The sequence below is a fragment of the Lithobates pipiens genome, unplaced genomic scaffold, assembly GCF_037356315.1.
Source record: "Lithobates pipiens isolate NorthernLeopardFrog02 unplaced genomic scaffold, aLitPip1_a1.2 Scaffold_16, whole genome shotgun sequence".
Taxonomy (NCBI): Eukaryota; Metazoa; Chordata; class Amphibia; order Anura; family Ranidae; genus Lithobates; species Lithobates pipiens.
The window spans coordinates 584,517,812-584,531,395 of NW_027507748.1; the positions used below are offsets into that span (position 1 = coordinate 584,517,812).

General features: G+C 42.7%; 1 protein-coding gene and 1 long non-coding RNA gene across 2 annotated transcripts in view; one reads left to right on the top strand and one right to left on the bottom strand.

Annotated features, from left to right (window-relative positions):
* Positions 1-546, top strand: part of LOC143983769 (cyclic AMP-dependent transcription factor ATF-7-like) — a 192,079-nt gene extending 191,533 nt beyond the window's left edge. The window contains exon 15 of the transcript XR_013274677.1: positions 77-546. The gene's annotated coding sequence lies outside the window, so the exon portion shown is untranslated. The remainder of the gene's footprint in view (positions 1-76) is intronic.
* Positions 1-13,584, bottom strand: part of LOC143983771 (uncharacterized) — a 66,892-nt gene that overhangs the window by 16,864 nt on the left and 36,444 nt on the right. The window lies entirely within an intron of this gene.

The window sequence follows — 13,584 nt, forward strand, 5'->3', positions numbered from 1 at the left end:
AATTTTGTTTTTGATTGAAACATGTGTATGTACCTGAATATATATTGATATTCACTTTTTGTTCTCCCTTGTACAGCAGAACTCGAACTGGGAGAAGGATAGGTCGGATCTCAGACATTCTGCATGCAAATGTGTTAAAAAGAACATGCTGATGGGAAGAGAGGGATAACTCTCATCAGTCTGCTGCTGCTCCTTCACTGTCAAATCAGTAGGTGGAGAGAGGACTCCAACTTATTCCTTAATTGTGAGTGGTGTCATCCACGTGGCTGTGTTGTGTACATCTCAGGACTGGAGAGCGAAAAATACAAATCCTTTGGCAGGTAAAACAGCTCACTATTGTGTATTATATATAGTGATCTGTTTACCTGAAGTTTAGCATCAACTGCAGTAAAGAAAATTCAGGTTGTCAGCATAGTTGTGCAAGCAAGACAGGTGCCTTAGGAATGGGTAGACAGAAATACAAATCCTTTGGCAGGTAAAAGCAAAGGCTTGTATATATGCATTTTAAAGCTGCTGTAAACCATTGGACATTTTTTTACACCCGGTGTCCAAAAGCCAACTGGGTTAAGACCACTGGATCGCGAAATATAGTTTCCACTGGCTTCAAATATCGTATCCACAAGTCTTGTGTATCTCTAACAAACACAATAGAGGAAGAAGGATAAAGGACGCACATAGCGTGAATACTGCTAAATGGATGTTTATTATTAAAAAAGTGAAAGGTACTCACATTGCTTAAAATTAACATGAGCATGCAAACAGCAACAACCTCACTAACAGCTGGCATCGCTGGGCATAATGACATCACAGGTTCTGGCCCCACCCTACGTGCTTCACATAACAGCGTGTTGTCAGAGGATACAGGGGCGTTAAAGTGGGATGCCATAACACAATTATATAGACTCCTCCAGTCACATGATCGGATCTGCAATCAAGAAAAAAAACAGGAAAAATGGCGTCCGCCGTGGACAAACACTAGAACACAAATAGAGACAAGAAACCGATCTTCACTCAATGGTGAATGCATACTACGTTATTGACTCCATGTTATTTCCAGTGTTTATCAGAAGACCATACAAAACGGGTCACAAAGATATCCAAATTAATTGAGACGGCCTAATTGGATAGGATGGTACAACGCCATCTTGTATTAACCTCCCTGGCGGTATCCCCGAGCGTGACTCGGGTTTGTTTTTTTCTTGTATTACCGGTAACCCAGAGTCACGCTCGGGGTAACATTGCAGAGCGGCGAGCGGAGATCTTACCTTCTCCCGGCGCTCCAGCGATGTTCTCCGCTGTCCTCCCCTGTGATCGCCGACGCGATCGCCGGCGAGATCACGGCATCCTGATTTCCTGGCTCCGTTCTCTGCGAGCAGCAGTGGCGCACGGGAGCGGAACTGGGCAGGAATTTCAAAAAGTGAACACAACAAAAACACATAAATAGGGGTGATACATTGTAATCTGAGAGGATTACACTGTATCATCTCTGACTGAAACTATACAGTGCCCCTTGCCTCCAATAAAATAAAATATAACATGGCATCAAAAAAGCGCCACTTCGCTACAAAATCGCCATTGGACCAGCTGAGTGACAGCGGTAGCGACACGGAGTTGCTCGCAGAAATTAGCGATAGCGAGTCGTGGGGAGATTTGTCGTCTGACACTGACACGGATCTGACAAGTGACAGCAGTGATTATCCTGCACCTGACCTCAGCGATGTGCGCAATTGGTGCCCTATCGACTGCGATACAGATCAGGTAGCGCCGCCAAGATTCCCCTTCACTGGATCACCTGGGATGAAGGTAGATGTCGAACGTGACAATCCTCTGGCATACCTGCAATTATTTCTCACTGAGGATGTAATTGAAAAAATTGTCACAGAGACAAACCGCTACCAGGTACAGCAATCCGCTACGCTGCATGCCAGGTTTTCCCGAAGCAGAAAGTGGGAACCGGTGACCAAAGAGGACATCTGGCAGTTCCTGGGAATCATTCTTCAGGGGGTGGTGGGGAAACCGCTCCAGAAATGGTACTGGACCACCAATAAATTACTGGCCACTCCGTTTTTTGGCGCCGTGATGTCCGAATACCATTTTTCCCTCATCATGAAATATTTCCATTTCACAAACAATGAGGAGTTTGATGAGGCCACGCATCCTGCACCCAAACTAAAAAAAATCTGGGAGGTATCGCAAATTATTGTGAGCAATTTCCAGCAGACCTACGTGCCAGAAAGGGATGTCTGCGTGAATGAAAGCTTGATGGCCTACGAGAGACGCCTGAGCTGGATACAATTTATTGCGTCCAAAAGAGCGAGATTTGGCATAAAGTCCTACATGCTCTGCGAGTCATTCACCGGGTACATCTGGAATTCGGTCATTCACACCGGTAAAGGCACGAAGTTCAGCCCCAGGTACAGCGGCTATGGGATGTGGCCACATCATCAGTCCTCACACTGCTGGAGCCATTGCTGAACCAGGGATATTGTGTCACCATGGACAACTTTTATACGTCTCCGGAACTTTTGGAGGTTTTACTAAAAAAACAAGACCGATGCGTATGGTACTGTTAGGCCTAATCGACGTGACATGCCATCCCTGTTCTCCAGGAAAAATCTAAAAACCGGAGAAATGGTTGCCTGGCAGAAGGGTAAGATGATGGCAATGCGATGGCAAGACAAGGAGGACGTGTGTCTCATGAGCACGGTGCACAATACCTCCACTGCCATGGTCCACACCAAACGTGGGAAAGATGTGCTGAAGCCGCAAGTCGTCATAGACTATAATTGCACTATGGGAGGTGTCGACAGAGCCGATCAGGCAATGACATTTTATCTGGCTATGCACAAGCAGCAAAAAAAATATTCTAAAAAGATTTCCCGGCATCTTCTGGAGCAATGCCTTTGGAATGCATATGTCCTATACAGAGCACAGAGTCGCAAGCCTGGCTGAGCAGATTTTCATCAAACACCAGACACCATCAGGATCTGCGATCAGACCTGGACAACATGCTGTTGACGTTGTCAACCCAGAACGCCTAACAGGTCGCCACTTTGTGGACTATATACCACCAACCGCAAAAAAGGCAGCACCTACCAGAATGTGTGTGGTTTGCTGCTCAAAGAGAGATAGCAGTGGAAAAAAAGTCTGAAAAGAAAGCCGGTTCTATTGTCCGGATTGTGATGTTGGACTGTGTGCTGTACCTTGCTTCAAAATTTATCACACTCAAGATGTTTATTGGATTTTCTTTGTTTGACAAATTTCATTATTTCGCATTACATTATTGAATAAAATTATATTATTTATCAGATTATAATTCATGATTTTGTGTTTCAAACTTTATCACATCTGGGATGTCTACTAGAGCCTTGTTTGGTCAGGTTTTAGTAAGTAATTACTAAGAATTGCAGGCCTATGATACATAACACCAAATTTCCATGCAAAAGAATTGTACCGCTTTTGGAATGGAATTCCTGACAGAATCATACCGCCAGGGAGGTTAAAAAGCAAATATATTAATAAAATATATTTCTATACTAATAATATTGAAGTTATTTATTTAAATAATTATGCACCACCACATGTATTGGAGGAACCTTTACATAAGTTAATAAAATTAACATAAAAAATTAAGGCAATGAGTGGCAAAGAAAATAATAAATATTGGAAAAAATACATGATATCTAAATAAAAATGAAAATAAGAATCTCTTTTCATAATAAACATCCATTTAGCAGTATTCATGTTATGTGCATCCTTTTTCCTTCTTCCTCTATGGTGGTCATTTGAGATGCTCAAAACCTAGGGATAAGATATTGGAAGCCAGTAGAACACTATAGGTTGTGATCCAGTGGTCCTAACCCCAGTTGTCTTTTGGACACCAGGAGGTGTCAGTGTATTGAGCTTGTTTGATCTCTGTAATTGGGGATCCCATTTATCAGGGAAGAGGCTTTCAGTGCAGTGGAGGGCACGTGTCCATGAGTTTTTAACACTGTCCATGTGGTTTGGTGGCTTTGGTGATAGAGAACAGCAGGATCAACTGGGTTTTTTGCAGAATACAGAAAAGGAATAACATGGTGACCGAGTGAGTATGCAATGTATGCATGTAATACAGCATTTATTGATAGCTTTTTATGATGTGGGTTTAGTGACACTTTAAAGCATTTTTAGAACATAATCTGTAATGCCAGTCTTCATAATGTTTTTTTAAAGGAGATGTTTGGGGTTACAAAAAAAAAAGACATACTTGCCTCTATGCTGCAGCAATGATGTGATGCTGCAGTGTGTCCCACATCAGCTCAAAGACTGAGAACCAAGCACTCACATGACCTCTGATCGCTTAGTTCTCAGTCTTCTCAGAGCAAAGAGCCGTAATTGTCAGTCACTGCTCTGCCTGCTCTGGAGCACTGGGCAGGGGAGAGGGTGTGCACAGCTGGATTTGGCTCTCAGCCACACACTGAGAGCCAGAGGCAGCTGGGTGGATCCCAACAATAATTGGGATCCTTCCAGAGCTTGGAGCAGCTCTGCCGCATCAGCTGACAGCTGGCTTTAGCTCAGTGTCAGCTAGTTCTGGGTCACAGGAGCGCTAACGTAAGTGCACTCTTGTGACCTAAGAAGGAAGTATAACCAAAAAAGCTTTGGCCATGCTTCTCATTTAATGACAGGTTTCCTTTAAATACAGGCAACAAGGAAAAACTAGATCCTTGCAAGCCTGAATGTTTATTGCCTTTACAAGGAAGAGAGATAGTGATGGGAAAAATGGCTTTAATAACAGCATGTTACTCCCTGAATTACAGGACTGATTAGACCTAACGGGCGTAAGTTTAAATATTAAAAGCCGAGTGTTCTGAGTATTTGTGAGATATGTGACACCCAGCAGTTGCCAGAATTTATTTTGTATCTTGATTGTCTCTGACTTTCTTAATAAGTGATCATCTCTGCAGAGAATTTGCAACTTTCTAACTTTCTACACACTTTGCAATCTGTGTCTGCCCCCCCCCCCCCCTTTTATACAGACAATATCCACTCATTTATAATTCAGCACTATCTCCATGTAATGAACTGTAAGTTATGGAAAAGCTCATCATTCTTTATATCACATTTTACTACACAGTAAATAAAGCCTGTACTTTCCCTATTTGTACTATCATGGCTTATTTTAATAAGTTAACATAATTGCCAGCTTCTGGAGAAGTCATGTCTTAACCAGTTCAGTACTAGCCTGTAAAATCTCTCCATTACCAAACCATTTTTTAATTTTCAGTAACGTGATAGTTTGACATTCCGTTATACAACACTGTACCGAAATACATTTTATATAGTTTTTATTTTATTTTTTTAGATCAAGCTTTTTTTTATTGTGGTATTTAATAACCACTGCTTTGTTTTATGTTTTTACAATATAAAAGTGTGGGAGGTTAGCTCAAATGAGGATCACCTTCCATTGGAAAAAGACAGTGCAGACGGCAGGTCTTTCTTAAAAGTCTGACTTGTAGCCAGTTTTATTTAAAAGGTTGCATAGAAATCAGACAAGACAGAAAATAAATCCATCTCGCAGGTGAAGGGCTTCTCCCAATCGCCAACAAACAAATGTGTTGCAAACCTTTTTCTTTCTCTCACAAAGAAATCTTCACATCAATAGCTCTTAGGTTTGGCTTCCTGGGTACCAAGACAAAAGCAACCCCTTGCTCCAGTCCTTCTTTATTTATACCACCTGCTAGTTGTCATCAGTGAAATGCAAAATTTCATCTGGAACCAACATTGCCAAGGTGGCCTGGAAAACTGACCGGAATCCACCCTAGTTTCCTACATATGAACGCATGCAAGGTGACACATAGCATCCATCAATCACCTCGATTTTCATAATGTCACATGTACTCATCCTCCCCCCAAACCCCTCTGCTCAAGCCCCTGCGGCTGATCAACTGTCCCAACAAGGTAGTGAACACGGGAAAGGGCATCTACATTACTCTGACGTTTACCAGCCCTATGCTCCACCTTGTCACACAACTGTTTATTTTTCTCCTTATCACATGTCCACTTGAAAGGTGCATGATCAGTGACTAGTTAGAATTGTCTCCCCAACAGATAATATTTGAGGGCATTCAAGGCCCATTTGATCGCCAAACATTCTTTCTTGGCCTAGTTTTTCTTGTGTCTTATTAAGCTTTATGCTAAGATAGACAACAGGGTGTTCTAAAGCTCCCAGTCCCACATCAGATGCATCTGTCTGTACCACAAAGTCCTTTGTGAAATCTGGTGTCACAAGCACAGGTTATGCGCAAAGAGCTTGCTTCAACATTTGAAATGCCCTTTCTGCTTCAGGGTTCCACTTTGGTATCATCACTCCTGGCATTCAGACAGGTGGAAAACAGGTCACTGGCAAGCTCTCCATGCCCCTTCCTCTACAGGAAAACACTGCACCCAAAGCAGGTGCCCCTTCTCTTCTGGCTCTGGAGGGGGATCGGTACCATAGGGCAGGGGGTGCAACCTCAGAAATGGAGCCCTGTGTGTCCCTGCAGCAGCTGAAAGCTGGCAGGGTGGAGAGGGGGGACAAACTGGCTTTCAGCTGCTGCAGAGAGACAAACACAGGGCATTGTTCCTTAATTGCCAATCATCCCTCCCTGTTCTGTTCACATATGGGCCTACATTAAGGTTGGGCCTGGAGCTGCAGCTTCAATAGCCCGTACGCTAATTTGGCCTTGTCTATCACACCCAACTCTAACATGTTCTTTACTTCATTTGCAACTGTTTCCCGCCTAGCCCCGGGGATTCTATAGGGCTTTACATTTAAACTGGTTCCATAATTATGTCATGTTGTATAACTGTGGTCTGTCTGGGTAGGTGAGAGAGTCTCTATTCTTGCAAACTCTTTAACATCATTCTGTTGCACCACTGACAAGGTTTCAGTTATGGTTACCTAAGGTGTCATGGGGGCCATGTCATTTTTGGGAGTTGACACTGTCAGTAAAGTCGCTCTGTCCTTCCGAGGTTTTACGAGATTAACATGATGTATTTGCTCTGGTTTGCTTTTCCCTGGCTGGTAAACTTTGTAGTTAACTTCCCCCTACTTTCTCCAGAATTTCAAAGGGACCTTGCCACTTGGCTAGGAATTTCATTTGGCTGCCACAGACGTCAAGATATGGTACCATCCTGATCCACTACATCCAGCTGAAATAGTACTCCTTGTCTCATGAGTCCCAATCCCTGATGCTGTAAAATGGCTTCTTTAGCAGCCAGGAATGCAGACTGCTGCTCTGAACCCTATGAGAACTCAGTCTTTTTCCTGGTGACATTATATAGGCCTCAGGATCAGTCCAAGATGTGTGATGAACGATCTCCAGAATCCCACAACTCCAATGAACTTATGTGCCTCCTTTTTAGTAGTAGGGAGTGACAGCGCCTGGATCGTTTGTTCAACTGTCTCTGGAATTTTCCTCTGAGGCCCCTTTTCACATCATTCCCAGGAATTCCATCTCTGTGGCAGGCCCTTGAACTTTGTCTTTGTTGATAGCCCGCTTTCTGTTTTCCATGTGCTGTATCAGCAGGTGCAGTGCTTCAGTTACATCTTTCATCCCAGAGATCATGATTTCATCAATGTAGTGAAACACAGCAACTTTCAAATTCAGAGTACTTAAATCTTGAGCAATCTGCCCATGACAAATCGTTGGAGGATGAAGATAGCCTTGCAAAATGAGTCAGCAGCTCTCCTCTCAGGGATCCGTGAGAACCGAGCCATCGGCGATGTTCGATGGCTCAGTTCTCAGTTTAGAGACACCGGAGGACAGATGCAGCATCAGTCCCATGCTGCATCCACCTAGGTAAGTATAAAAGGCAGGGGAGGGGAGGGGGAACCATACTTCTCTTTTAATCCGGTTATACAACCCATCTTATGTAACCTGGAAATACCCTCTCCTATTGTTCTCCAGGAGTAGGTATTTTCGAGGTCACTAGGACTAGCGTATACTCTGACTATTCCATCTCTCACGAGGTCTAACAGTGAAAAATTCACACTAAACTCTCAAACCCCATACACACTATGAGTTTTTCTGCTGAGTTTTTCCTTCAGGTTTACCAAAACCATGTAGTGCAAGGGCCTGCCTGATTCCATACAAATTGAAACTCCTAAGGTTTGACATCATATTATATGGTTTTGGTAAATAAAAAACTCAGCAGAAAAGCTGATAGTGTGTATGGGGCATCAGACTTTTCTCATGGCCTGACGCAATTGTGGATCATGGGATAACACTCTCATAGCCACTGCTTCCTTACCTGACAAAAAAACACTGTCTGCTCCTTCATCCCACAAACTTGGAAGCCAACTCAAAAGAGGTTCCCCAGACCTCTGTATTGTTTTGCCAGCTCGTGGAGTTCAGTTTGTATAAACTTCTGTACTACTTCAAATTCAATATCTCTATGGTTGCGATAATGCACCTTCCCATCTGCCATATCCTCTCCATCGTGTTGCCTTTTCCTATGCTTAGTAATGAGAGGTCTGGCACACTTTTTCTTTCCCATTAGATAATCATAATTAGAAACATCAACCTATCTCCTCACTATCCTTTGAGGAGAGCACATCCTCACAATCCCAGTTTCGGGATTAATACAATAGAAATATGGATGTCGCCCTTGGGACTTTGAATGAGGTGTGCACAATTGGCCGATAAAATTTACAAATGTAAATACAGTAAAGTATTTATTACAGAAATAGTAAATAACATACAAAAGGCAAAGCCAATACAATATTGCACATAGTTAAAGATTGCATTTAAAGTACATGAGTATACATGACATCTATAACACCTGAGATATATGGCTCGCTCTTCAGGGGTTGATGCATGTGGGATATATCTGGAAATTAATATCCAAAAAGTAATGTAACAAAAAGAAAGACCCCATACTCAGCAATTGGCAAAGCCCAGGTGCCTGTGGCTATGTTCAGGATGTCAGCAATATATGCTTGGGAAGGGAGCTGATGAAGCGTGCTAACCAGAAAACTCAGAGCAAGGAACAACGGGAAGGCAGACATGGAATGGGTAGAAATTAGTGACCTCGGAGATCCTTTTTTTGACTTAAATACAACTCCATTAGGCTAAAATCTGCAAAATAATCTGACATTTTATCACCCCAAATCATTCAAGGGAGAAGCATACTTTACAAATTATTTAGCAAGAGGCTCCCACTCATTGTCTCTGGCCCAGATAGGTAAGCTACACACTTCCTTCTGGACACCAGAACCCTCTGCAGCCTTGCTTTTCCTAAACCGCTTACGCAGGATTTTTACCTAGCACAAGCTACACAACACACCACAGAAAAAACATGTCTGCTTCAGTTGAAATATAGTGCAGATCCCAGACAAGCCAATTGTTTTGCTTTTGTCTATCTAGCAAGGGTGCTTTGCGGTATAAGCAAGGAAACCAAAACCTCTGCAGTGTGTAAATTCAATTTTTACTTCTCAAACAAATGCTGTTGGATACAATGGGAACGTAAATATCATTGTTGTATTCAGTTGACAGTTTGAACAATCTATTATCTCTATAGCTACAGTAAATAGTAATAGCGTGCCTCTCAAACTGAAAGCTAGAGAGATGTCTGTTAGTCAGTTGTTATGGTAAATAACCTGACATATAAGGACTTATCATGCCTTAAACACGAGGGACTTCAACATGGATTAACACCATAGCAGATAGAAGGATTTGTACTAGCTGAGAAGAACGTGCCTGATCTCCAGAAGTCTTGTTGTCAACGGAGATCATGAACGCACAGTAACTGTTAAGTGACTTTTAAGTGTATTTCTACTGTTATAGAGCTTAGTTTCTGCTAGGTATCTTGCTTGATATATCTGTCAGTCTTGATTTGTATTCCTTAAATTATAATAGTTTTGTACGTACAGCATTTTTTGTTCAGTAAAAGGCAAATTTACACACTGCAGAGGTTTGAATCCCCTTGCTTATACCGCAAAGTAACCTTGCTAGATAGACGAAAGCAAAACGGCACGCGACTAAATACCCGGACAAGCTCTTTGGCAATAGCCTTAGTTGAGGTTACATATTCCAGTATTACCAGAATGCGCTGATGGTCTCGGGCAGACTTTACCACTGGTCTCACCAGATCCATGTCAATGCTTTCAAAAGGCACTTCAATTATTGTTAAAGGTGTGGACTGTGAAAATGGGCGATGGTGCAGAACACTGACACAATATTCTTTGACACCTGCATATTAACCAAGAATCGCTGGGTCATTTTCTCCTTAGATTTCTATACCCAGGTGCTCACCCATTATATGATCATGAGCTAAATCCAATACCATCTGGCAATAGGGTTTGGGAACCACTACCAGCTCTGCCTCTTCTTCCGCTTGCTTTACCACTTGATACAGCAAGTTATTTTTAAGAGTTATGTAGGGTAAAGACGCCTCCACAACAGGTTCCCCATGAATCATTTTAATGTTTTCTCTGGCTCTATTAGGTGAGGAGTCTACTGATGAATGGTTCAAGTTTTTCAATGATAATGGGTTAGAGTTATTAACATTTTATTAAAAAGAAAACAAAGAAAGACTGGTCAAACTATATAGGAGAAGGGGAGCACTAGAAGCTTATAAAGAGACAGGCGATTTTACCGCTCTCTCAGCACAACTGAACATAGTTCTGACAAAGTAAGATAAAGTAGTGCAGATAAGAAAAGGCAAAAAATACACAAGAGATATATTAAAGATTTTAAAACCGATCAAGTTTTTAAATGGCAAAGTCATCTGGGACAAATGCACCCTATCTCTACTCATTCCACACTGGAAAAAACAGTGTCCACCCACAGTATGTGCATACAGAATCTGATTATAATTTGTCAAACAGACTCTATCAGTATAATGACCCAAGAGATAGAAACAGTCGAAAACCCCCAAGACACCAGAGACATGACGAGAGACATGGTAACTCCAACCACCACACCCCACAACACACAGAGAGAAGACCTCCACATAATAATCGGACTCTGCCAAAATGGCTGGAAAAAACCTCACTATTGGAAAAATAATCGGAAGCCCCACAATGTAAATAATAATTGAAATAGACCACCTTACGAGCAAAGAGATATAAGGGGACCACCACACAATACATATGGACAACGTGGAAGAAGTACAACATCCAATTATGAATACGGACCTAGAGACAGAAGGTGCCCACTTCAGGGACCCCACTGTCCCTATGAACATAGTCCAATACCAACATACAATCACTATGCTCCCCTTGGGGACCGACATGAAGAAGAAAGGGAGGATAGATATTATCAAACACAATACCAAGATTCAAACTACAATAGGTCTTTTTTAGGGAGGGGCATGGAAAACCATCCTTCGAGGTGAACGGACGAAACAAGAGGGACGAGAATAAGTCCAGAAAGAAAAGAGGATGTAGATCAGGGAAGAGACAACAAGCAAAAAAGAGTGAAAGGAGAGGGTATTTTTAATCTGAGTGGTCAACTACTCTCACAAGAAGAAATTGGAGTTTTGGGCAAAGGGTTAAAATATGCACCCACGAAGAATCTTGATACATTTCAAACATATATAGGGATCCAAAAATATATCAGGAAGTTGAACATCAAGAAATACATGGCAGCTAACCCAGTCAAAACCAGATTCTTATTAGAAGACCAGGATATCCTTCATAGTGAATTAACCACTTGCTTACTGGGCACTTAAACACCCTTCCTGCCCAGACCAATTTTCAGCTTTCGGTGCTCTCACACTTTGAATGACAATTACTCAGTCACGCAACACTGTACCCAAATTAATTTTTTGTCCTTTTTTTCCCACAAATAGAGCTTTCTTTTGGTGGTATTTGATCACCTCTGGGGTTTTTATTTTTTGCGCTATAAATGAAAAAAGACCGAAAATTTTGAAAAAAACGCATATTTCTTTTTCTGTGACAAAATTATACAAATTATTAATTTTTCTTCATAAATTTTGGCCACAATTTTTATACTGCTACATATCTTTGATAAAAATAACCCAAATTAGTGGATATTATTTGGTCTTTGTGAAAGTTAGAGAGTATACAAGCTGTGGTGCGCATCATACAAAATTGATCATATCTGATGTACTGGTGGCCTATCTCACTTCTTGTGACCCGAACAAGCCAGGAAAGTACAAATACCCCCAAATGACCCCTTTTTGGAAAGTAGACATTCCAAGGTATTTAGTAAGAGGAATAGTGAGCTTTTTGATGTTGTCATTTTTTTCCCACAATTCTTTGAAAAATTAAGATTTTTTTATTTATTTATTTTTTCCTCAAAATTATCATTGTAATAGGTTATTTTTCTCACATGGCATGTGCATACCACAAATGACACCCCCAAAAAATTCTGCTACTCCTCCTGAGTATTACAATACCACATGTGTGGGACTTTTTCACAGCCTGGCCACATAGAGAGGCCCAACATGCAGGGAGCGCCATCAGGTGTTCTAGGAGCATAAATTACACATCTAACTTGTTGACTACCTATTACACTTTTGAAGGCCCTGGAGCACCAGGACAATGACACGTGACACTGATGACAGATGGCACTGATACGTGGCAATGATGACACTTATACGTGGCACTGATGACACGTGGCACTGATGACAGATGGCACTGATGACACGTGGCACTAATACGTGGCACTGATGACAGATGGCACTAATACGTGGCACTGATGACACGTGGCACTAATACGTGGCACTGATGACATGTGGCACCGATGACAGATGGCACTAATACGTGGCACCGATGACAGATGGCACTAATACGTGGCACCGATGACGCGTGACACTGACAGGTGGCACTGATGACAAATGGCACTGATACGTGGCACTGATGACAGATGGCACTATGTGGCACTGATGACAGATGGCACTGGGGACAAATGGCACTGACAACAGGTGGCACTGGGGACAGATAGCACTAACAGGTGGCACTGGGAGCAGGTAGCACTGGGCAAGGATGGCACTGGGCGAGGATGCCACTGGGGCGGATGGTACTGGGGCAGATGGCACTTTTTTTTTTTTCACTTACGGCCGCTGCAGCCGTTCATCTCTCCCCTCTCACATGCTGTCTGTGTGAGGAGGGAGAGCGGCCCTGGGAGATGATCTCATATGTTTACATATAAGATCTCTCATTGGATAGGCTGATCGCGCTTTAGACGGCCGCTGTGATTGGCCGTTTACAGTGATCTGTGTTTGTCTGTCTCCGGGGGACAAGGCAAACACAAAACTTCCCCGATGCGCGCCCACGGCGCACATTGTGGAAGTAAACAGGAGGACGTCCAGGGACGGCCTCCCTGATGAGAGCGTCCGCTCTATAGCCGTCATTCGGCTATAGGGTGGGGGGGAAGGAACAAATCTATTTTTAATCCCTGCATCAACAACAATAAACATATTGAGGTGCTTAACCACTTAACGACCGCCGCATGCCATTGTACGTCATCACAATGGCATGTACAGGCACAAGCACGTACATGTACGTGCTTTCCTTCCAGTGGGTGGGGGGTCCGATCGGACCCCCTCCCGGTGGATGCGGCAGTCCGTTTCGCTGCAGGAGCGATCGGGGATGAG